The sequence below is a fragment of the Muscardinus avellanarius genome (assembly GCF_963383645.1).
Source record: "Muscardinus avellanarius genome assembly, chromosome: X".
NCBI lineage: Eukaryota > Metazoa > Chordata > Mammalia > Rodentia > Gliridae > Muscardinus > Muscardinus avellanarius.
The window spans coordinates 117,889,808-117,916,629 of NC_137792.1; the positions used below are offsets into that span (position 1 = coordinate 117,889,808).

At 34.8% G+C, this 26,822-nt stretch overlaps 1 protein-coding gene across 1 annotated transcript in view; it reads right to left on the reverse strand.

Annotated features, from left to right (window-relative positions):
* The window catches only part of HDX (highly divergent homeobox), a gene marked incomplete at its 3' end in the record, with an annotated part of 111,514 nt that extends 92,352 nt beyond the window's left edge, over positions 1-19,162 (reverse strand). Inside the window, exon 1 of the mRNA XM_080718344.1 lies at positions 19,127-19,162. The remainder of the gene's footprint in view (positions 1-19,126) is intronic.
* Between the last annotated feature and the right edge of the window lie 7,660 nt (positions 19,163-26,822).

Below are 26,822 nucleotides of genomic sequence, written 5' to 3' on the forward strand. Positions count from 1 at the left end.
GACTATGCATATTAACCTACTCACCTATATTTGATGAAAATTTCAGTTTCTTTATTCCCTCATCAGCAATTGTTACTTTCAGATTTTTTAAAATGTCATTATAATAGAAGTATACTTGTATATCATTATTGTGGTTTTTATTTCCATTTTCCTAGTGACTAATGATGTTAAGCATCTTTTAATATACTTGTGTGCATTACATATGTCTTTTTTGGAAGAAGTCAAATGTTTCTCTTTTTTTACTGAGTTGTTTGCTTATTGAGTTTTGAGGGTTCATTATATCTTATAGATACAGATTTAAAAAGGGGGTTCCTTCTAGAGTTTATGCTCTTATTAACAATGTATTTCACAGAACAGATGTTTTTAATTTTTACAAAATACCTTTATCTTTTTATGCATTGTTTTATTTTATGGATTGTGTTCAAATTTGACTATCTGATGTTTTCTTATTCTCATATAAATTTGTAGGTAGAAAACTACAAAAAAACCCTGCTGCTTTAGATTGAGATTATATGGACTCTATGGACCAGATTATGGAGAACTGGCATATTAACAATATTAAGTATTATAATTTTAATACAACTGTATAATTATTTATATGTTTGATTTTTTCTAGAAATTTATAGCTATTAAGCACAGAGATCCAATGCATTTTCTGCTACACTTATGCATATATATTTTTCGTCTTTTAGGAGCACTGTTTCAGTCAGAATTGGTAATATTGTGACCCAAAATACCCAAAATTCTGGAGATTTCAGAGGTTACATTCCATGTTAGGATGGGTGACATCTTTGGAGCTCAGGGCATGTTGGCGAGAACACACAGGTGGAGGGACCTTCCTGTTACATGATGGAAACAGAAGGAGAGAAAAAGAGAGTGCTCAGGAGGGAGAGACTCTGCTCCCCTGTCATGGAGGATGAAAACAGAGAACACAATAAGAGGAACTCAGCCCTCACATTATGGAGAGCATTAACAAGCAGGGAAAGAACAAGGGAGGTGGGACTATATATATACTTTCCAAGGCCACACCCCCAGGGGCCACTTCTTAGGAACCAAAACCAACCTCCAACATGGCAGGTTGCCATGACGACAGCATGAGGTCTAGAGGACATTCTAAATCCAAACCATCACAGGTACTAGTCATTGCGCTATTTTTAACTTTATAGTTGTTCATTTCTAACTTATTGATATACAATTTATTTTGGTATAATGACCTTTTAGTCTGCAACTTTTCAAAACTTATATTGTTTTCAGAGGCCTTTTGGTTACTTGTTTGGTATTCTTCTACACGATCATGTTATTCATACACATAGGCTTATTTTTTCTTTTCCAATACCCATGACTTTATCCATCTGGCCTCAATACACTATGATCTAGAACATAAACATTTTTTTGGTTTGTGGTACTGGGGTTGAAACCCAGGGGCTTTTCTACCTTTGGGCTACACTCCCAGACCTATTTTTTATGTTTTGTTTGGAAACAGGGTCTCACTAAGTTGCTGAGAGCCTCATTAAGTAGCTGAGGCTGGCTTCGAACCTGCACAATCTTCCTGTCTCAGCCTCCCAAGTGCTGCAATTACAGAATATGTTTTAATAAAGTGACATTCTTATTTTCTCTTGTTTTTGAAAGGAAGGATTTAGTCTCTCACTATTAATTATGATGTTACCTATAGGTCATTTAGAACTTCCCTTTACCAGGTTAAATACCCTTTTATTCTTATTCGTCCAAAAGTGTTTTATTACTAATATTATAGTCATTAGTACAAATTGATGTTAAATTTTGTTAAATCATTTTTACTATTTCTATGGAGAAAATTGTAGAGTTTTTTTTTAACATTTTTGAGGTACTGGAGATGGAACCCAGGGGCATTCTACCTCTGAGCAACACCCCAAGCCCTATTTTTTATTCTTTATTTTGAAACAGGGTCTCACTGAGTTGCAAAGGGCCTCACTAAATAGCTGAGGCTGTCCACGAACCGTGTTCCTCCTGTCTCAGCTGTGATTACAAGTGTGTGCCACCACACCTGGCTTTTTTTTAAACATTTTTATATGGTATATTATGCTGATAGATTTTTAGATGTTGAAACAATCTTCCATTTTTGCAATAAACCTCACATGGTGTTGCTTCATTTACATATATATTAAGTTGATTTGTAAATATTTTGTTCTGCATTTGAGTCAATATTTATTAGAGTGTTTGTGACTTTCATTTCTTGTACTACATTTGGTTTTGGTACTGGGATAATGAACTGGGAAATAGATACTCTATATGTTCTGGAAGAGACTACACAGGATTTCTGCAATGTTTTCCTTAATTTTTGTTAGAAACCATTAATAAAGCCATCTGGGCATGAGTATTTCTTTGTTCAAAAATTATACACTACACATCACATTTCTACATTTTTCATATTTTTTCATCTTGTGTGAATTTTGTTAGTTTGCATCTTTCAACGAATTGGCCAATTTTATCTAAACTGCCTTATTCAAAAATGTGAAACTGCTTACTATCCTTTTGTAATTCTTTTAATGTTTGTAGGGTCTGTGGTGACATGTATATTTCCCTTTTGATATTGGTAACTAATTTCTTTTTGTTTGTCAACTTAGGGAGACATTCATCACTCGCATTGACTTTCTGAAAGAACTAGATCTAATCAGCATCATTAGTTTTTGTCTCAATATTTTTGTCTTTTCATTTTCATTATCTCTTGCTCCAATATTCCCTTCATTCAACTTTGTTTGGATTTAAGTTTCTTTTCCATTTTCATAAGAAGGAAGCTTATTCTGATGATCTAAAACCCGTATACTATTTCAAAAGGAATTAATTTTATAACCTTATTTCTAAGAAGTGCTTTGGCTTCACTCTATGAATTTTGATAGATTACTTGGTTATCATTCAGCTAAAACATTTGCTAATTTCCATTATATATTGTTTAATTAAAATAGTCAGGGTCTTTTTCAGATATCTCATTGATTTTTAGTTTGGTTATGGTCAGAGAATGTACTTGGTGTGGTTTTAATATTTTAAATTTTTAAAGGTTTTATAGCCCAGCCCAGAATATGTTTGTTATTGGTGTATGTTTCATGCAAATTTTAAAGGATTGAAAACTCTGGTGGTTGGCTGGGCAGTTCTAAAAAATGTCAATTAAGTTATGTTGGCTCATAGTGTTGTTTGGATCTCCTACATCCTTATTGATTTCTATGAACTGCTGAAAGAGCAATGTTGAAGTGTCCAAGTATAACTGTGAATTTGTTATTTATATTAATTCATCATAAAGTTCACTGAGGCTTCACAGTCATCACCATTATGTTATTCTGCCCATACCAAAGTTTTAAAAATTTCAGATATTGAATTGTTTAGCTCTATAATTTTCATATTGTGCTATGTTATAGTTTCTATTACTCTTTTGATAACCTCTAATATTTTAGTGTTTTCCAGAGTGGTTTATTTTCATGTAAGGGTGCATAGTTATGATATCAGCTTCAATATAATTTGAATATCTGAGTTATATTGGTGTGGGCACTTCTTATTGTTAAATTTAGATTGTATCTTGGTACTTTGGTATATTATTTTTTAGAATCTTTTGAATAAAGTTGAATTGGGGAGATACAGTTAGCAGAATGTCAGCTCAGGTTCAGGTTGTTATTTCTGTTTGGCCTTCTGTGGGGAGCACGGTTCAGTTTTTAAATCCTTTGCTATGTTGCTTTAATTTTTACCCATACTACTGCCACTAGAGTGATTATTTCAATGTCATTTCCATCTCCAAAGCCTTTGCTATGCTGCTTTAGATGTATTCAACTGATGGGCATCTTAAGTGCAATCTTGAGCTTTATACATGCTTATATCAAGTATTTAAAGATTTGTTCTATAGCTCTCTCCTCCATGGCATTCCTCACATATTTTCTAATATTAGGGCTCACATTTTCTGGTAATCTAGCAAAAACATAGGGGTTTCTGTTAATTTATTTAGTAGTTCCACTGTCAATGAAGCACAGATCTGCAAATGGAACAATTGATGAGGTGAAAGTGGAAGAATAAAAAGAGAGGGACAGAAAGACAGAAATTAATTTCCTATATCCCCACACTGTTGTTATACATGCATACTATTGTAGTTTTAGTCAACAATGTACCACTCCAGAGTTCCATGATTAGGATCCAACCTTGGTTAAAGGTAGGAGGAAAACACAGGAGAGCTCCCCTATGTAATGTCACTTTTCTAAATTCTGACACCCATTATGCTTCCTTTTGTTTAGTTTTCAGGTTCCCCATGCAGTTACTTTTACATTTTCCTGTAAAGATCTATGCTTTAGTCACCAGGAGAGAAGGTTGTATTGGGTTTACTCTATCCTAGTCAAAATTAGAAATCTACCACTGTATTTAAAAAGTTTAAATCATACGCCAGACGTGGTGGCGCACGCTTGTAATCCCCGCGCTTGGGAGGTGGAGACAGGAGGATCGTGCTGGTTCGGAGCCAGCCTCGCTGGCTTACGAGACCTTGTTTCCAAATAGAAATAGAAAATAGGACTGGAAGTGTAGCCTATAGGTAGAATGGCTTCCAGGAACCCCAGTACCACCAAAAATAAAAAATAAGAAATAAAATGTTTAAATCATATAAAATCTAAGGAACTTTATTTCTTGTCACATTCAACCTATACATATCAAGCTTTCACTAAAAACTAATACTTTGGGGCTGATATTATGGTTAAGAATCTCAATAACAGACAGACATGGTTGTGGTTGCCTATAATCCCAGTACTTGGGGCTTAGACAGAAGGAGTGCAGGTTTGAGGCCAGCCTCAGCAACTTAGCAAGTTGATCCTATTTTAAAATAAAAAGTAGGGCTACATGTGTATCTCAGAAGTAGAATGCTCCCGGGTTTAATCCCTTGTACCACATACAAAAAAATGAAATCTAAATAAAAATACAAAACATGCACAGAACCACTTTTATTTCTCAGGTTTTTATAAATAAAAATATGAACAATTATGCTTTTGTGTAGATTGTTAAAATTTGGCACAAATGAAATATATTAATAATAATAATATATTTTCAGGCATTTTCTTTTGGCATATACATTTTCTTGACCATGAAAATGCATGTGTCATGTGTAATTATGTACTGTTTAGTCCTGAATAATTTGGTTTGAAGATCATTGAAGTTTCTCAAGTTACCACTACATTACTATTTCTAAGATATCTTGGGCAATGTGTCACCCTGGGAATCTAAAGTATCTATCTCTTCAAGCAATAGTAAATATTTATTTTCATAACTATTTTATGAAACTATATTTATTTGACACTTCATAACTATATCCAATAGAAATATTTCAGTGCTACATACAGTATACACTATATTTTTTAAATGCAAGAATGCTAAACCATTTTTTATAAAATTGGGACATTATTATAAACATGATTCATTAAATTATGTTCTAATAATCATGCAAAGGTATTTGTCCCCTCCTTAAGAGTTTTCATTCTTGCATCTGCTTTTTGCAGTTTATCTCTCTCTTCAAATCTTATAAAGACAAGAGATTTCAGGAAATACTTAATTTTTATTTTTTATTTTTATTTATTTCTCTTTTTGTGGTACTGGAGATAGAACCCAGGGATATTCTACCTCTGAGCTACACTCCAGCCCTATTTTTTATTCTTTATTTTGAAACAGGGTCTCAATGAGTTGCAAAAGGCCTCACTAAGTAGTAGCTGAGGCTGTCCTCAAACCGCGATCCTCATGTCTCAGCCTCCCAAATGCTGGGATTACAAGAATGTGCCACCACGGCCAGCTTGGGAAGACTTAAGAATCTCACCTATATCTCTATCATTTTGACCTCAACTTATAGAATTTGTGACACTTATTTTCTGATTATGCTGGAGGAATTCCATAAAAGTTGGGAATCAATACCATGTTCCTTTACTCTAGTGAAAGTCTATAGTAACTAAATTACTATATTATTTTCTTCAGTATTGGGGATTGAATTGAGTGGAGTTTAACTACTGAGCAACACACTCAGCCATTTCTATTTTTATTTTATTTTATATTTTGAAACAGGGTCAACGAAATGGGAGAATATATTTTCCAGCTGTTCCTCTGATAGAGGACTAACATCTAGAATATACAAAGAACTTAAGAAACTCACAAACAAAAAAACAAATAACCCAATAAAAATGTGGAAGTGAACTAAATAGACATTTCACAAAAGGACAAATACATGAAAAAATGCACAACAGCATTAGCAGTGAGATAGATGCAAATCAAAACTTTCCTGAGATTCTACTTAACCACCATTAGAATGGCAACTATTAAAATCACAAACAACAATAAATGCTGGTGAGGATGTGGAGAAGTAAAAACTCTGATACACTTTTGGTGGGATTCCAAATTAGTACAACCACATTGGAAATTAGTGTGGAGGATCCTCAGAAAAATCAGAAAGATCTTACCATATGACCAGCTATACCACTTCTGGGTATCTACCCAAAATAATCAAATCAGATTACCATAGTAATGCATGAAGTAATGCATGAGAATTTTATCTCTAAAGCACATGATATACTTAAACATATCAAAGTCAATCACTAAGCAAAGCATGGGAAGGAGGAAGGGGGAGGGATGGGGCAGGAATTGGTAAGGGCTAATTGGGACATATGTGCATGTATATCTCCACCATCTTTTATCCCATTAAGATGTATGACTACAATGCACCAATAAAAAATTAAAAAGTAAAAGCTTAAGAATGCAAAAATTAAGCCGGGCGTGGTGGCACATGCTTGTAATCCCAGCATTTGGGAGGCTGAGACCTGGAGGATCGCAGTTTGTGGACAGCCTCAGCTACTTAGTGAGGCCCTCTGCAACTCAGTGAGACCCGGTTTCAAAATAAAGAATAAAAAATAGGGCAGGGGGTATAGCCCGGAGGTCAAAAGCCCCTGGGTTCCACCCCCAGATCCGCAAAAAAAAAAAAAGAATGCAAAAATTAAGCACAAATCTAATGGTAATGGTGTTCACATATGTGAATAAATGCCTCTGCAGAATTTGCTGTCAACTTATATTGAAAAACAAAAGGATATTATATTAAACTAGGTGAATTCTTATATTAAAATCAAGCTATTAAATGATGTTTTATGTTGTGAAAGATTTATTCAATATACAGTTATAAACAGATACTTCAATCTTAATGAAATTTGAAGATGTACAAAATAATTTCTTTTGTAAATCTGTGCTCAGAAACTTTCACTTTAATCTATCATTTACATCAAATAATTCTTACCTTTATGAAAGTGGTTCTATTTACCTTATTTTACAATTAACTTGCCTGATGTTGCACAAAAAAATTCCAGCATCTAAGCATAATGTCTATTAGCAGACATTCTGTCCATTCCAGTGCTATTACAGGTTATTTATTATCTGCTTATTGAGCTATACTTTACTGAAGTACATTCCATACATCTCATCTTTTTTCTCAGAGACTCAATTGCCATCTATCATTTACATAAAAATATGAAACAACAGATATTTATATGACTTTGTCAGGTCACAAAGAAATTGTTCATTGACTTTATTTTTATAAACACAAATATTCTGTGTAATTAGTATTCATGGTTGCTGGCTACATGAAAGATAAATATATATTCATAGTTACATGTTCATAAATTATAAGACAATATTATGTGCAAGATCTACACATAAATATATACAAATATATACATTTACAGAGATATGACATAGAAATACACACTTTTATCCTGTATCACTAGTGTATAAATTTTAAGGAAGGTTAATGTTTTTCTTAAAAGAAGGAAATATATTAGTAAGTGAATATCCTAAATCTTAGGGTGTTTCATCAATGATGAGTTCATTATCTTTTAATGACACTTACTTTTATCCCATGTTAATGTTAAAATTAAGAATACCCATAGACTCTAAGAACCTAGTCATACCCTTGGGTATCATAATTTATATTATTATAAAAGAAGAAGATTAATCTCAAAACAGATAATCAGAAACATAAATGGGGCCTCAACAGGATAGCTGATTTATGTCTTTAGCTCTATTTTCATACAATGCTATACAAAATACATATGAGCACCACTGACCAGTGAAATATAGCGTCTTCTGATGAACTAAATAAATACCTCAATTCATATGATTTATTGATTAAATTGTGTATTTTTTACATGCACAAAGTGTGCAATTCAATCACTTCTACATTTCACTAGTCAAAGTACACTGCTACAAGCATTGACTCCTAGTATTTCACAATTTGAAACTCACAGTCTAAGTTAATGCCTTTAAAATGTAGGCTGAATTTTATTTACTGTTGAAGGAAGATCTATATAATTTGCCATAGTCACACATTGGAAAGATGATTATAAAGTATTCATTATGTCAAAATAATCACTTGTATTTCACCATATTGAGAATTTATCCTTATTAGCATCCTTTCAAACTTTTTGCATCATTCACATAATTTTATTTTATCACTCTCTCACTACACTTCCAAAGGAATTTTTATTGGTGGTTATATTTGTTTCAAAAGGTTAAAGTTATATTTCTTCACCTACATTCTACATTCTCTTAGTATTTCTGGAATCAGATTTTGCACAGTATATATGAAGAAGAATTTAGGGTAGCTTTGCTTATAAGCAAAGAGATAAGCAATTCAGATTGTAATATTTCTTATTTCTGATTTTATATCTGCCTACAAAACTCTTAACCAAAAAATGATTAAGTACACATCATACTCTTCAGGGGTTAGAGGTAGATTCCCTCAAACACACCATCTAGTGGTAAGTAGGTAACATTATAGTGTAGAACAATATACAACCAGGCACATGTATTTAATTAATCAAATAGGGGAAGCATAAATTTAATCCTACAAAATAAAGAGAATTTATGTAAACTATTGGTAGGAATGTAACTCATATGGCCATTATATAAAACAGTATGAAAGTTCCTTGAAAAATTAAAAATACAATTACACTACTGGTTATATACTCAAAATAAATGAAATTAGTATGTTGAGGAGATATCTGTAATTATGTGTTCACTGAAGCATTATTCACACTAGCCAATATATTAGGGAATCAACCTAAGTGTCCACTGAGAGTGGATATTTATCATTGGAATATTTAGCTTTAACATAGACAAAAATCTTCTCATTTGCAACAATATGGATGAAACTGGAGGGCATTATGCTAAGTGAAATAAGCCAAACACAGGAAGAGAAATAAAAAATCTGAACTCATTGAACTAGAAAGTAGAATGGTGGTTACCAGGAGCTGGGATTGAGTAGGTATGAAGTGTTGGTTAGAAAGAAGAAATAAATTCAAGGGATATATCGTGCAAAGAAGTGACTATAGTTAACAATGTATTACATACTTGAAAAGAGTGGAATTTATATGTTAATTAATATACACATATTAGCCAGGCGTGGTGGTGCACGCTTATAATCCCCGCGCTTGGGAGGCAGAGACAGGAGGATCGCGCAGGTTGGAAGCCAGCCGTCCTGGCTTAAGAGACCCTATTTCCAAGTAAAAAAGTATAAAAATAGGTCTGGGAGTGTAGCCCGGAGGTAGAAGGGTTTCCAAGAACCCCAGTACCACCAAATATATATATTTAATAAAGTTAATTGGTTAATTATCAGCAATTCCACATTGTTTACATTTAATACAACATGTTGCCAATTAAAAATAAAAATAATACTTTTAATAGAATAAGAAACTGCTAAGTTACTTAAATTCCTTGTAGAATAAAACCCTAAATCTGATAATCATCAGGAAATTCCCTTCTTTATTCTTCCCTTGGAAAAGGTACACAAACACAAAAACTTTAATATATTCGATTCTTATTCAGATGTCTTTCAATTGTTATGACTAAAACTGAAAAATTTCTACCTAGTGAAAAGGCTCTGTCTGTGCTGCGTGTGAGTGTCTATCTGGATATTGTAGGGAATTTTTTAAGATTAGCAGTTAAGTAAAATTAAAAATTAAAAAATTGTCATAAAAGTTGCAGAACTCTGAATACATGTCCTTGGACTCCTAAATATGTACAGACCTCATTCATGATATACTTCCCTATGTGAGGCATGCATTAAGATAGAAAACTTATGTGTAGTACACGTCTGTAATCCCAGTACTTAGGGGTCTGAGACGGGAATATCGCAGGTTTGAAGGCCAGTGTGCACTTCAGTACTTCAGTGATACCATGCTTCAAGATGAAAAATAGCCAGGCATGGTAGTGCATGCTTGTAATCTCAGCATTCAGGAGGCTGAGACAGGAGAATCACAGTTCAAGGACAGCCTCAGCTACTTAGTGAGGCCCTTTGCAACTCAGTGATACCCTGTTTCAAACTAAAGAATAAAAAATAGGGCTGGGGTGTCACTCAGAGTTAGAATGCCCCTGAGTTCCATCCCAGTACCACAAAAAGTAAAAAATAAATAAAAAATAAAATAGGGCTAGGATATAGCTCAGAGGTAGAATGCTTCTAGGTTAAATCCCCAGCACAACAAAATAGATAGTTTATGTTATTGTCAAATCATAGGCAGATATGTGTTTGAAGAATAGAACTAGAATTAGTTCCTAATGGTTTCAACTGGCTAGACCTGAGACAGAGAGGGAGAGATTGTTGTAAAATTAACATATTTCTGGGTCTTTCATTACCATTTATTCCTTGGTGATAACTAGGCCAAATCTGAATGTATAGAATATATTATACATTGTCTGATGTTAACCATATTCAGCAGTTGTTATTTTACCAGTGTTATTTAATTCAGATAATGCAATAACCATTTTCAAAAGGATAATTAGAGCTATTTATAAACCACAGCTCCACCTCTTGTAATGGTTCAAATTTAAAATGTCACCCTAGCCCTAACAAAAATAAAGTAGCAATGTTGGAAACAGGCCTTAGTTGCTAAAGAGGGGTTCCTGGGAGACTTGGAAACTATACATAGTTCTCTCTTCCACTTACTCTCCTGCTTCTGCTCCCCATGATGATGTGAGAGCAGAGGCTTGTGCTCTCCCTCTTTCTGCTTCCTGCCACCATACCCTGAGCTCTGCCCACCCTCCTGACATGGAATGAACTTCTAAATCTCCAAAAAACTGTAGGCAAATAAATCTTCCTTCCTTTAAGTTGTGCGAGCAGTTGTCTTGTATTATATCAATGAGAATTTTGACTGAGGCATCTGTGAATTGTGAAGACATGCATTACTTCAATATACTTTGTATATTTGTAGTACTGAAAAAGCAGGACAGATCTTCTTTAAAAGAACACTTTCCGGCTGGGCGTGGTGGCACATGCTTATAATCCCAGAGCTTGGGAGGCTGAGACAGGAGAATCGCACAGGTTCAAAGCCAGCCTCAGCTACTTAGTGAGTCTCTAAGCAACTTAGTGAGACCCTGTTTCTAAATAAAATATAAATTAGGTCTTGGAGTATAGCCTGGAGGTAGAAAAGCCCCTGGGTTCCATGCACAGTGCCACAAAAAAAAAAAGAAAAAGAAAACACTTTTCTCTTCAAGTCACTGCTCTTAAAAGTAGTTGATACATAAGCATGTCATCATCACAGATATTTAACACTTGACTCACTTATTTATTGTGCATTTTATACATAGCACCATTAATGTACCATGTTTTGAACATAAGTCTTAAACCAATTTTAAAGGGGTCAATAGAGTCAGAAGAACATGGTCTCTCTATAATGATTTTACTTCTATTTAAAGTAAAAGGTCAAAAAGTGGGAAATAAATATCTGATATGGTAGTAGTTCAGAGAGTTTCCTGAAGAAATACTTAACACAATTTCAAGGACTTAACCTGCACTTAAAACTTTTTCTTAGCCAGGCGTGGTGGTGCACGCTTGTAATCCCTGTGCTTGGGAGGCTGAGACAGGAGGATCGCACGGGTTCGAGGCCTGCCTTAGCTACTTAGTGAGACCCTGTTTCCAAATAAAATATATTTTAAAAAAGGTCTGGAAGTATATCCAGGAGGTAGAAAGCCTCTGGGTTCCAGCCCCAGTACCACCCCCCAAAGAAAACTTTTTCTTAATGTATAGAGTTAATAACTCATTAAATAACAGAGGCATAAACTTTAAAGTTAGGAATATCCTCAGATATAATAAAGGTAATACTATCATTTTACCATTGAAAAAAACCAAGGGCCAGAGAAATGAAATACTGTATATATTAACTTGTTTTTTTACTAAACAAATGTATATCATAAAGTTCTTTAATGTCTAAGTCACTTTGTTTGATACCTAGCATACTATAGAACACATGTTTATTAAATAGGTGCTTTTGAGGATTATGAAACTTAAGTATCTTAAGGAACAATCCTGGCTATGCTAATTTTCTAGGAGTGCCAAAATAACAATATCAAGAACGGGAGGCTTGCTTTAACAGCAGAAGTGCATTGCCTCACAATTATGAAAGCTAAGTTTGAACTCACTATGCTTACAAGGTTGACTCCTTTTGAGAGCTGTCAGGATCTATTTCATGCCTCTCTTCTGGCTTTGTAGATGGTTATCCAAATGTTCATATGACATTCCCCCAGTATGTGTGTTTATATTCAATTGTCCCCCTTTTATAAAATACTACCTACATGGATAAGGGACCCACTTTTGACCAGTATGACGTCATCTTAATTTTTAGCTAATTACATCTACAATGACCTTTTCACAAGTAAGATACATTGTCAGATGCTTAGGGTTAGGATTATAGCATGAATGAGGATGGCTATAATTCAACACATAATACTAACTAATGAACTCTTTTAATACCCCGATAACAAGATTAGATATTGTCTTTCTTTATCAGCCAAAAGAATCAATTTTTTATAATAGGTAGAACAATGTTCCCCCAAAATATTTATATCCCAATTCATGTAAACTGAATATGTAGTTTACATGGAAAAAGTGAATTAAAATGGAGGATGAGATTATGTTTATTAATCAGATGACCACAAAATAAGGAGAGTATCTTAGATTATCTGTGTGATCAATGCAATCACAAGTGCTTTTAAATGCAGAAGATGGAAGCAGAATTGTTAGAATAGGTGAGGCAATATGAGAGACTTTATCAGCTATTGCCACCTTTGTACATGGAAGGCAGCCATGAGCCAAGGAATGTGGGTAGCCACTAAAAGTTGGAAAAGGCAAGGAAATGGATTCTTCCCTAGAGCTACCAGAAAGAAAATCCCTGTTGACACTGATTTTTAACACATTGATCTCCTTATTTTACTTTTGACTTCTAAAAGCATAGGATAATAAACACATATTGTTTTCATCCACTAATTGTGTGGTAATTGGTTATAGCAACAAAGAAAATAAACAGTTCCCCTAAAAGATATTGGTGACGGTACTCCCAACATGTCTATATTCTCCTGTGATGCTCTTTAATAGGTCAAGTAATTAAGATAAATATCATTTCAGTGATGAGGTCATTGTTATCACCAAAATCAGTGGATTTACCAAAAATGTAATAATTTTCCCTACCACATAGGTAAAGCTATTCTCACAATGAGATAGTATTAAGTCCAGAATGAAGCAAAGCTGATCTATATAGTTAGATAATATACAATGGAAAAACATTTGATTACATATTTATTTACACGTGCTAAAATGGACGAAATAAAATTCAGTTTGTTTTTTATGACCACCAGCTTTTTAAAGTTGAGGTCGTGCAGCAAGTTAGATTACACGTTGCATCAGTTCCTCTCACACATCAATAGGCATATTAACCACCTAGCAGATTCTAATTCAGTTGTCTTGAGTAGGACCACGGAGTTTTCAGCTTATAATAAACAATTTCAAAGTGATGCCCATATTGCTACTCTATGGAACACATTTTGAATAGCGAGGATTTAAAAGATACAGATGTGCCAAACCCAACCCAAAATTAAATTGGTTCCATATCATAGTCAATACTAAAATTTTATAAAATTTCCTTTTGAGTTAACTATTACTATCTTAAGGGAGAAACTTCAAACTAATAATCAATATTTTTACCATTTATTGATGACAAAAGTAAGCCCAGTGTTTCTAAATAAAATGCCTGAGAGATTACTTTAATAAATAGCATGTATCTTCAAAAATAACTGTGTGGGTATATTATTATCTTAGAAGAGTGGAAATGAGTCAAGGCTGAGAATGCTAATACCTAATGTAACACTTCCTACTAATGGAGAATATATTTCTTCTTCCACATTTTACAATGCCCCAGGTCTCTTCCAATTGTTGGTCTGTCAAAGAGATTTCAACACAACAAATTGTTGGTCTATGAAAGGGCAAAGCTATTTAGAAAATGGGTCTCAGATAATTACTTTCTCAAATGGCATAGCTATTCTATCCATAAAACACACAATAGGTAGATCAAGCTAACCAAATAAGCAAGTATTAAAGCAATAAATTAGTGCAGTATAAAACACATAATCTTATAATCTGTTTCATAAAACTCAGTGAAGAAATGCTTTCACCATCAGTTGGTTTGACAATAGGAGAAAATATGGGTATATGTATCTTAAGCGCTGAAGCTGTTGAAGGCTGACATGATGATCTCTTTTTCTAAATATCATCCATGCATATACATATGAAAATGTCAAAGAACGAGAGGTTATGGAGCAGATACACATGAACACATTTTAAAAAAAAATACAGTAGAGATATGCCCCATTCTAACTCGCTGTCTCCCAGTCAGTTGCATAGCCTCTAGAATGACACTTGCGTTTAGGTTCTGGTTCTGCCCCTTGCTAATTATAAGATCTTTCACAAGCACCATGCACAGATGTTTGCATCCATGAGAAGAATGTCTGTGGAGGGAATGTAAGTCGCATGTTTTCATAGCTGTTTTAAGGACTTTTAAAATGTCCCTGATTCCATAGGAAGAGAAGCTAAGAAGGTAGTTTTTTGAATCTTTGAAACTCTTGATTAAAAAATAGGTTAATGATTCTAAGCATTAATCCAATTAAACATTAAGTCTAGCTGTAGAAAAAAAGCAGACCAAAAACGTAAACAGTTTATTGCTATAGATGTTGTTATAAATCACAGATATAAAATATAGTGTTTAATTGAGTGGCATGGCACAATCTCATGTATCCAGTTAAAGTGTACCTAGATTTCATGTTTAATCCAGGCAATTTTGCTACTAGTTGGCACAGGATGACTTTTATTGCACAGACAAGTTTCAACTTATTTTCTTGAAATGTTTGCTACTGGAATGGCTTCAGAGTGTCAATGACAGTTTCTGAATATACTAGACTCTTCAGTTCCTTTTACTTGTGTGGTGCTAGGTATTGAACCCAGGTACTGGCCTTCCTAGGCAAGTGGTCTACCACTGAGTGACATTCCCAGCCCTTCTAGTTCCTTTCTTATACAGAATTTATATCACTTTTCTCTTCCAAACCAGTATATCTAGATATAGTGCATGCAATGCAAGTATATGACACCACCAATTTCAGTTTTAGCTAACTCCACAATTAAAACAGAATCAATAATTCAAAAACTTTATTGTATTGTGGATTATTCTGTATAAAAACAAAATATCCTCTGTACAGTTTTTAAGAATGTATTTTATACAAAATACATATTTGAAGACTTAACATACTTCAATAAAATACTTAAAATATACATAAGTATATACCATTTGGTCTAGCTATGAAATCACTGACTTCTTAAAAGTGTCAGAAGTCGTACTGTGCTCATGAAAAACATAGCACACACAACACAGCCCCTTGAGCTTGGACTCTAGTGACTTAGTTCCTAGCTAAATATCTGACAAAAATAATTATTTTAATTTACTCAACCATAGCTTGTTCATCATGAGTCAAACACACCTCTATCTGATTCTTGGGTGTGACATTTTAAAGCTGTATGGTTCTAGGTAAGTCAATTGCTTTGAGAATTTGAATTATCATTTGTCAAATGGGAAATAATACTAGAAACCATGTGACAGTGATGTTTTGAAGTTTAAATGCAATAACACTTATAAAGTTGTTAACAAAATGTCCAGGAGTAATGCTGGTAAGGTACTTCATACTTTTCTGAATTTCTGAATCCTAATATGTAAAATGAAAAGACTGGCTTATTGTGAGAACATCTCTTCCAACTCAGTCTCTACCACTTAAATGAAAAAATTAAATGCCATCCTCACATTCCAGAGGGAATTGTAATATAAAATTTCAAACACAAACAGCACACTCTCATTTTTATTTTAGTTTTATTTTAAGCTCTCTAAAATCAACAGCATATTCTTAAGCATAATTTTTATACATAGTTACCTAACTGAACAATATTGTCTACTTGTCTATAGGTAAATGGCTAGCAAAGTCTTATTAATTATTATATAATCTGGCTACAAGGTAAAACAGTTTTGAGGGAATTAACATAATGTACATTATGTGAGAAAAGGTCAAGGAGAGAGGATTTTCCCATCATAAAAATTAACATTTATAGTTCACATACCATAATCTATGAGAATGATTTTCAAATTTATATATTACAACACCCTTCTGGTCTGCATTTTATTCTTATACCTAAAGCACAAAACTTTATGTGATATGGGGATGATGCCTCAAAGTGAAACAGCAGCTGAAATAAAATCTGCAAAACGCCTCTCTATAAAAACCATGATTACACTATCATTCAAGTAAAACTGGAGTTTTTTCAAACAATAAAGTTTGAAGCCCAAAGGATAGGAAAGTTACAGTCAACATATTTTATAATAGCAATTGTGGTAACCATCACAGTGATCAGCTATAATTCAAGGGATGTAAAAATGAGAATTATCAGGTATAATTAAGGTTAAACAAAAACTGAAGGTTATCATGAAATACAATTGAGTAAATAGTACATTTCAAGAGAATATACATGACACAATACCATAAATGAGAAGTATGGAGAAATGAAATGTTTCTAAAATTATATTTTTCAAACTGAAAAAATTACAGACAAAACTATTTCTGGGGTAACATTTCCTTGGTCTGCTTTATGAGAGCATGATATATGTGAAGGCCACTCACTATACAGAGATCTCTATAATGCCTTTTCCCTGACTTATATTTAGGGTTATTTAGTCACTGGAGAATCCCTCGCCTGACCAATGATGGATATGTTTCCACATTTATACAGCTCTTTATAACAATATTACTTTGCTAGAAATTGTTTTCTAGGGGGAAAAATAACTCAGATGGCTATAGATCTTGTGATTAGTCATCCAGAAGCTGTGGGCAGATGATAAAGAAGTAGATGGAATGGTTCCAATTGTTAGGGAACAGTATAAAATTCAGTTGAGGAGTCCAGTCTAATACACACACACAACTCCAAACAAATATGAAGACAATAAAAAGGGTTATAAGAAACAGGTTATACAATAATTAATGTAGGAATGCTAGGAAAAGTGATCTCACTCAACTTTCAAAGAAATCAATCTCAAATGAAAGGTTGGGCTAGACTTGTAGGTACTCATGGAGAGGTCTCATGGAGAGGTAAAACTTGAGCTTCCAATGGGGGCAAGACTGGAATTATGTAAATTTAAGAGAAGGCATCACAAGTGAAGGGGATGATAGTGGCATAATTATCAATATCATGGAGGTAGATGGTTTGGGAAACATTAAGGAGAGCTGGGCACTGAAGTATAAAATAAAATAATGTTCCTGTGATTCAGTGAGGCTAAATTATGAGGGTCTTTGAAATTCAGGTGGAATTTGGATTGGAACAATAAAAAACAGAGAGCCAAGAATATATTGATTGGAAAAAATCATGATGAAGTGGTCACAGACTATTAATCTGGTGGAATGAGTTAAGAATTCGGGGCCTAGTTGATGACTTGAGGGGTAATGATGAGTGCTTATATTGTAATGTCAGGGCATAATGATGCAAGAAGATTTTCAAAGGGAAGTTTGTCCAGATTTGATAATGTCTTAACTATGAGAAGTGAAGAAAAACCCAGATTCCTTTGAAAAGGAATCCATGATCAGATCTTGGAAGGGAATCTATAAATCTACTGCACAATTTCTCCACCAAGAACAGATGAGCAGGCTGTTCCTCATAATGGCTGAGCAGCATACCCCTCTCAGTGAAGGTGGGTTGGACGAGATCCTTCAAAATAGGGTTTGACTTCTTGATTCTACAAGAGTCAGAGAAAGAAGAAAGAAGAACAATATGAAACCTGAGAGAGGACCTAATGATTTATGAGAGGAATCAAGAAGAAGAAAAGACAAGAGAGTAAAATATTTCTTTCTCTGGGTCTCCACAATATCACTTTGAGTTTTTCTAAAGAGTTTTAAATTTAAACCCATGGATGTCACCCCAAACCCGAGCTCCTTGAAGACTCAAAGTTGGATTCATTTGAATAATTAGTGGCTTTAATTTTTTTCTGCAAACACGTTTTTCATTTCAGAACTTTCTATTCCTCAAATTCTTATCCGAGGTCTTTTCATTATTTCAATCCTAATATCTGTAGATTAAGAATGTGCCTTAAGTTTATGAGATTCATTTCAGGACTGAGTATACTCAGTAGGCCAGCTTCAAAGTAAATGACAAATCCCTCCACAAAAACTGGCACTTGAAACTTTTATCTCAAGGCCTATCTCCTAACCCTTCCCACTCTCAGCCAAGACAGGGCTCAGCCCCACCCCCTTCGGCGAAACGGAAAAAGCGCCTGCGCAAACTCCTAGCCCATTCTCCTCGCTGTAAACTCCCCCCACCCCATTAACACACAGACACACACACACCAAAAAGCGCACGCGCAATGCCCTCAGTACATCAGAGTAGGGCTGTGAGAAATCTGCTGTCCAGTGAAATCTAGAAGTGGTGGAGTCCAAACCCCTCCTTTCTTCAGAGCAGAAGCGCCACTTCCTCCTTCTACTGGGCCAGCTGTGCATCCCAAACGTTGCTCTTTCTCAGAGTCCTTTGCTCTCTGGCAATGACCACTGTATCCCTAGCCTCAGCTCCTTGTTAACCTCACGCTGCTGCCAGCCTTTGATCTGAGGATAGAAGCATTTGGCTCCCCAGAAGCCGCACCAGTTTGTTGGCTGCCTCTTTAGGCCACAGTACCTACGGGCCCCCCACTGGGCACAGCATTATCCCAGTGTCTTGCCCGCCCGCTTTCGCCCTTCACACTCACCCAGGTTAGGTGCTTACCTCGGGCGTGGTGCTGTCACGAAAGGGATCAGAGGATCCCAGATCAGGTCAGTGCTGGGACAGGCGGATTCAGCGGGACTTTTCCTGGGTCTCCACTGCCGCCTCAGACAATGAAATCAGCGTGTCCGATCATCAATTCTCATCATGATCGTGACGTCACAAAAGACAGCGGCCAATGGGAGCCCGAGATCAGCTCCGGACAGTCCCTGGCCTCAGCCCAGAACCCAAGAATGGGGAGGGGGAAGAGAGATGGCTCCCTGCAGTGGGGCTGCCTCTTCCCAGCAAGTATCAGCTAGATTTATGGCCAGGCCTCTCGGTACCTCTCTCTCCCTGAATAGCTGTGAACATCCAGCATCCCTGTGACTAGTACTAACATGACAGCCATTTATACAGGTGCTGCCTGGTCTGCAACTTGAGATTCCCCCTCAACAAAACTGTTTGACATTGCCAAAAGCAAGGGCTACCAAAAAGAAAAACAGTCAACATTCAACGGACAGGTATAAATTCAATTTTATTAAAATCAAGAAGGTGCCCATGGAGTCTTTGGAATTTTCCAATAAGTGAGTGTCCTATTGTATGTGACTAGCTCACTGTGGTGACTGAGGCAAGAAAGTATATGTTCCCTTCACCTAACCTCAATCACTGTTTTGCCAGAAGTTACTTTTTGCATGAAGTCACCATTACAGAAAAAAAGTCAAGCCACATCGGTCAACAGTTGATACACTCCCCAAATTTGCTGGATGCCAAGAAAGAAGTAGAATTTATTTGTTCTCTGCTATTATAAAAGTCAACATCATTTGGAATGTAATATTAAGCACAAAATAAACATCAACACAAAAAAGGGCATGATTCTATGCTTGGTAATGAACTACAAACAAGGGCTATCTTGTTTTATGACTAGAGATATCAGTAAGATGGGAAAGTTGGGAAACATTCTATATTTGAAATGTGACTATTGAATGAGAGGACAGAAGCCACTCTCTTAAAGATAGGCAATAGATGAAGGGAGAGAATATAAATATATATGATGTGAGTAAGTCCATAATGAAAACAGCTTGACAAATAGAGGGCATATGGTGTAGGTTAGTGGGAGATGAGATATGCTGATAATAAAAGCCTTTGAGAATAAACAGAAAACTTTAATTGGATTAGAAACCACCAAAGGCCCCAGGGAAAGGGACCTCAATCATCTACATTCAAGGATCAGCAAAGCAACTTAAGTGATTTTTTTTCCAAACAAACTCAAATCAGTCTCGGTTTGATTGTCCAATTTTTTCATATTGATGTACTCTGAAATGCAAATTTCGAACCAAATCTACAAGGTCCTGAAAGATCTGGCCCTGCCATCTGTCTGATCTCACCTCCTGCCACTAACTAACCAATTACTATAGCCTTCTTTCCAATTTTCAAAGTAAAGTTCTTGTCCATATCAGAGAACTCGTACTATAGTGTCCTTTGATATCTGTATAATTTAACCTTTCATTTGATTTAAATATTTGTTCAAATGTAATGTTTTAGAAGAGATGTTGCCTATCTAAATTAAAATTTAGATATTATTAATATTCCCAATACCAGGTTGTGTTGTTTTCTCTTTTCTTAATCACAGCGATTATCAAGTATACTACGTATTTTTAGTTATTACAAATTTAAGCTCCTTGAAGATAGGGTGTGTTTTTTTTATCCCTTTTGTTTATTATCTGGCATCTAGAAAAGTCCTGGGTACAATGTAGACAAGCCAGTAAGTACTTCTTGAATGAATCACTGAAAGCAAACTTTTGAGTCATTAATTTATATTTTGAATCAGATTGGGATAGGCTGTAGTTAGAATTATCAACAGTTACAGACCTAATCCCACTTCTACATGATTTCAGTCTTGAGCAGTCTGTTAAGGGCGGGAATGAATAGAAATGATAGAATCTGAGTCATTTCAAAGAAGAAACGATGAAACTGGAGGATTAGAAGTTGACCTACTGATGCTGAATTACCACATTTATTAAGTATCTACGGTGTACTTGTAACTAAGGTGATATGAGAGAAAAAGAAGAGCAGTCCCTATCCTCGAAGAGCACAGTCCCAAGTGACAGGAGAAGACCTATACGAAGTCAGATTACAAAAATTAGAATTTAAGTTCCTGAATTTATTCATTAATTTTTTGCACTTGCATCCTATATCCAAGCCCTCATTAAATTTGAAAGCTGTGCCTTTAAAACACATCCCAAATCTGAGACCTCTTTCTCCTTATTATGTCAAAGTCACTATCATTACTAGTTTGAATTACTGTAAAAGTATATTATATGCTTTCCTACTTTCCACTCTTGTCCTTCAAAGCTTTGTCTTACCATCAGTCAAAATACTCTTTGTAAAGTTTGAATCAGATTAAATCGCTCCCAGGTTGAAACTTCTCCAAATGCTCCCAATTAGGTTTACAAAAGACTTGCAGAAGTACAAGATGAAAAATAAATATATAAGCTGGAAAATTTTATTTTTTATTGAAAACAGGGGGAAATTATGAAAATAGAAGATATATCCATAAAGTAGAGGATGAGATTAGGGAAAAGAGAAGAGGAAAGGAATATGTGAGATACCGAGGAATGAAATTGACCAAATTATTTTATGTGCATGTACAAATACACGTACAGAAAAAAATCATGCATGAAAAATTGATGAAAAAATTAAAATCGGTTATTGTCCTTTTCAATTAACGTCCTCAATCAAAGGATGAAAGAAAAAATTTAAAAATAAAAATACAATGTCAAGTTTACAGGTTTGTAATGATCTTCAATTTTCCATGATAGTAACTATTTTCTTAGTATTTTAGTACTTAAAGAGATGCCTTTTCTGGTATTTGGTATATTCTTTATTTTTCTTTTCATTAAGCAGGGAAAAGAGATGCCTTTTGAAGGAATTTTACTCATTTTACCGTGTCCAGGTCAAAGTAAACCTGTCACAGAAAAATTCCCCTGAATAATTAGTACTTCCTGTCCTACACTAATAAATCTGTAAATAGCCTCTGCAAAACACTAATTTTTTATTTTACATTTGACAAATAAAAGTAACTCATTTACAGAAAATATAGTAATGAAATTTGTCAACTAGAACATTTCTAAAATGAAACTTATTTCTGAGCTTCACTGTGGTTTTTGAGATGTGTTATTACCATTTCTGTTTGTTTCTGCTTAACCTAAGACAATGCTTCTTAGCATATTTTCCCCTGGCCAGCAGTATCAATATAACCTGAGAAACTGTTGGAAACACACAATTGTGAGTTCCACCTAGAGACTCAGAAACTCTGAGGAAGAGGCCCAACAATTTCTTTTTTGGCAAACCTCCCAAGGAATTATTATTTAAGATAAATGTTGAGAATTATATTATTAAGCTGAAATTATAAGAGGGGAATAATGAAGGTAATTTCATCCCAGAAATATTTTGCTCTTCATGTGCCTTCCACATAGAGTTTATTAGAACATGATTTTTTGCCTTAAAATCTTCATAATCTAGTAGAGCAAAGACTTCAAGAAAAATGCAGAATTGTACAATAGTCCTTGGATGAGGTGGGGGTGGCAACTGAGTAGGTGTAGAAAAAATGACAGCTATAAATGTGATCAGTTTTTGAAGAGAAGGGTTTTATTTTTGACATGTCAATAGTTATATTCCTGATATGGCTCTTAATGTTTTCTTCTCTTGTTATGCTATTGTTACCAGTATAAAGTAAAATACTGAATCTTCAGTTATTCTCAGTTAATTATGCAATAGCAAATACCCACCTCAACATGTTTGTATACATCCAGGAAGATGTCTATTTATATGTGTCACTCGAGTTAATTATAAAGATTAGTCTTGTTTCTCAATTTCCATATTAAATTTATTTGTAACATTTTACCAAATATCTAGGGAACCTGTATATTTATATTGACTGACTTCTGAAAGCATCTGGAATCCTATTGCTATTGGAAAGGAAGTTTTCTATTTGGTAAGGTTTAATTGCCTTCTTTAAATTCTAATGTGGTTTTCAACCAGATGGGAGATTGTGGATAGGGAAATTGTTGAAAACACAAATAACCTCTGCAGAACACTGTAGATTAATTCCCAGTGTTCTGGGGATTGCATGAAATATGGATCATATAAAATATGGATAAAGAAAATGTACAAATGCATATTTTAATAATATGACAAAGCCTTGGATAATTTCTTGTATAAATGAATATTACTTATGAATATATATAAATATTATATGGCTTATATATTTCTCATATATATGAATATATTGAATATATATTAATATATAGTGTTTTTTGGTGTGTGTGTGTGTGTGTGTGTGTGTGTTACTGAGGAATGAACCCAGGGGCATTCATTCTGAGAGCTATACTCTCAGCTCTTTTTAATTTTTGTTTGAAACAGGTTCTTTCTAGGTTTCTGGAGTTTTGCTACATTCCTGAGTCTATCCTCAAAACTGTGATCTTTTTCTCAGCCTCCCAAGAACTGGGATTACAGGCACACATCATTACACTTAGTTTGAATCTTATTTCTTACAGTTGGGAGTACTTATGGAGTTTCTGAAGATCTGTGGACTCGCTGGAGTCTGTAGATTCTAGGTTAATAACTCTCCTGTTCAATGATTGGAGATGACATGCACCATGAATTATTTGGTTGTAAGAATGGTAGCAGTCCAGAGAAGTTGTCTACAAAGGCCTTAGTTAGTTTTTAGCACTATGAAGTTTGCGCCATTCCAGAATCTCTTAAGTCAAGATTGTCTTTAATTCACACACATATATCACATGGGTACTAATAATTTAAAAGCATATTTATCCCTAAAAGAACTAGAATATCTGAGGAGTTGAGAGAGGACAAGTTATCCTCAATTAAAATTAAGGGATATGTCGAGACTATCTTTGACCAAAAAATCAGATGTTTTTTAAGCATTCAAATACATACTTTGTTCTCCATGTAATTACCAAAGAAGATAGAAAAGAAGTAAGTATGCTAAAACCAAAATTTTGGGTTCAGGCACAGTTGTGGAAAAAAGGCAAAGAAAGTACAACTCTTAAAAGTTCAGAGTCAGCTGTGTGTGGTGTGATGGAGCATGCCTGTAATCCCAGTACTTAGGAGGCTGAACCAGGAGGATTGCATGTTTGAGACCCTTCTCAGCATTTTAGGGAGACTCTCAGCAGTGTAAGGAGATCTGTTTCAAAATAAACTATAAACAAACTAGGCCATAGCTTGGGGTTAGAATACTCCTGGGTTAAATCCCCAGTGCAAAAAAAAAAAAAAAAAAAAAAAGTTCAGAGTCATTAGATAAGTTTAAAAATCACTCATTTAGTTGGTAAAGATCTCCCATTCTGTGGGTTTTCTCTTTAGATTCATGATGGTTTCCTTTGATGAGCAGAAACTTTTGAGTTTGATGTCATCCCACTTGTTAATTCTTGTTTAATTTCCTTCCCTTTGGAGGTCTTGTTGAGAAAGTTACTACCTGTGCTAGTAACTAGCACAGTTGGAGTGCTGAACCTCTGCCCTTCTCTAATAGCTTCACAGTCTCTGGTTTGATTTCCAGGTCTTTGATCCATCTCGAGTCGATTCCTGTGCACGGTGAGAGGTAAGGATTTAGTTCCATCTTTCTACAAATGGATAGCCAGTTCTCCCAGCACCATTTGTTGAAAAGTCTGTCTTTTCTCCAGCATATGAATATGGCCCCTTTTTCAACGACCAATTGACTATAAGTGTGTGGGTTTGTTTCTGTACCTTCTATTCGGTTCCATTGGTTTGTGCCTGTTATTGTACCAATACCATGCTGTTTCAATTACTATTGTAATTTGAAGTCAGGGATTGTGTCGCCTCCTGTATATTTCTTATTGCTGAGAATTGCTTTGGCTATTCTGGATCTTTTCTTTCTCCATGTGAAATTCATTCCTGATAGAGGGCTAATATCCAGAATATACAAAGAGCTCAAAAGACTCGACACTAGCAAAAACAAATAATCCAATTAATAAATGGGCGGCTGAATTGAACAGACACTTCACGAAAGAAGAGATAAAAATGGCCAATAGATACATGAAAAACTGTTCAACATCATTAGCCATCAGGGAGATGCAAATCAAAACTACACTGAGATTCCATCTAACACCAATCAGAGAAGTAAACATAAAGAAGTCAAATAACAACAAATGCTGGCGAAGATGTAGGGAAATAGGAACTCTTTTACACTGTTGGTGGGAGGGCAAACTACTTATGCCACTATGGAGATCAGTGTGAAGATTCTTTAGAAAACTAGGAATGGATCCACCATATGATCTGGTTATACCACTACTGGATATCTTTCCAAAGGGGTTGAAATCAGAACTACAGTAACATATGCATACCCATGTTCATAGCAGCACAATTCACAATAGCCAAAATAGGAGTTCATCAACAGATGAATAAAGTGCAATATTATGGGAAATACAATGGAATTCTACTCAACAAAAAAGAAGAACAAAATCATGTTATTCACAAAAACATGGGCAGACCTGGAGAACACTATGTTAAGTGAGATTAGTCAAGCACAGAAAGAGAAGGGACATATGTTTTTCTAATATGCTCAAGGTATGGAGTATTAGGGATACTAGAGAGACTCCAGATAATGGATGGGAAACCTCAGCAAAGCCAGAAAGGAAGGATTAGGGGAGGAAGAAGGCTGAGATTAATCAATGAAAAAGCTACATTCAAATATGTGTATTCATATGAATATAACATTCTTAACCTGGACATTCAGTATTGGGAGGGAGGGAAAAGGGGAAGCAGGGGGGAACCAAGTACTGTGTGAATGTATGCCATTTTCAACATGGTCCACGTTATGATGTGAGAATATAGTGCACCCACAGAATAAAATTTAAAAAAATCATATAAAAAGATAACATTGTTATCTCAAGCCTAAATGTGAATCATTGTTTCTATTAAGGTAAATTTTCTAAGTGACATATAGCTAATGTTCTTGGTAATGAAATTTTCATGAATCCTTTTCACAACTTTATACTATATTATACTGTAGCTTAAAACTTTTCTATCATCATTTATAATAATTTTGTACAAAAGTTTAAGTCTTGTTATTTTTCCTTCAATAAAAGTCTCCAAGCTTGACATAATGGTGCATGCCTATAATTCCCATTATTTGGGAGGCTGAGACAGGATAACCACAGTAGTAGCTGGGAGGCTAGATTTACCAACTTAATTAGACCTTCAGTAGTTTGAGACCAGTCTCAGATACTTAGTGAAACTTTCACCAACATATCAAGACCCGAATAGGGCTGGGGTTATAGTGTAGAGGTAGAATGCCCCTATGGATTCGATCACCAATACCCAAAACAACAACAATAACAACAACAAAATCTCAGTTTCAGAATAAGAATCGATGTAGTGTTATCTTGATATATATCCCTTTGTTGAGCACTATAATTGAGTTCCATCTCATCATCCCAAATGTATTTGGTGTTACCAATGAGAAGAAATAAAAAAACAAAACTTTAATGATCTGGTTCGAGCTGTGAGGCAATATAACTTATTCTAAAAATCTAAATATACAGTGTTACCCTATTACCCATTTAGATTTCTAATTAGGATTCGGCAATTATCATGTCAAGAGCCATTTATTTAACATTTAACATATTCATCTGACAATTTGGCCTATGCACAGCTGTTGCTTATGGTAACCTGCTACTGATTTTGT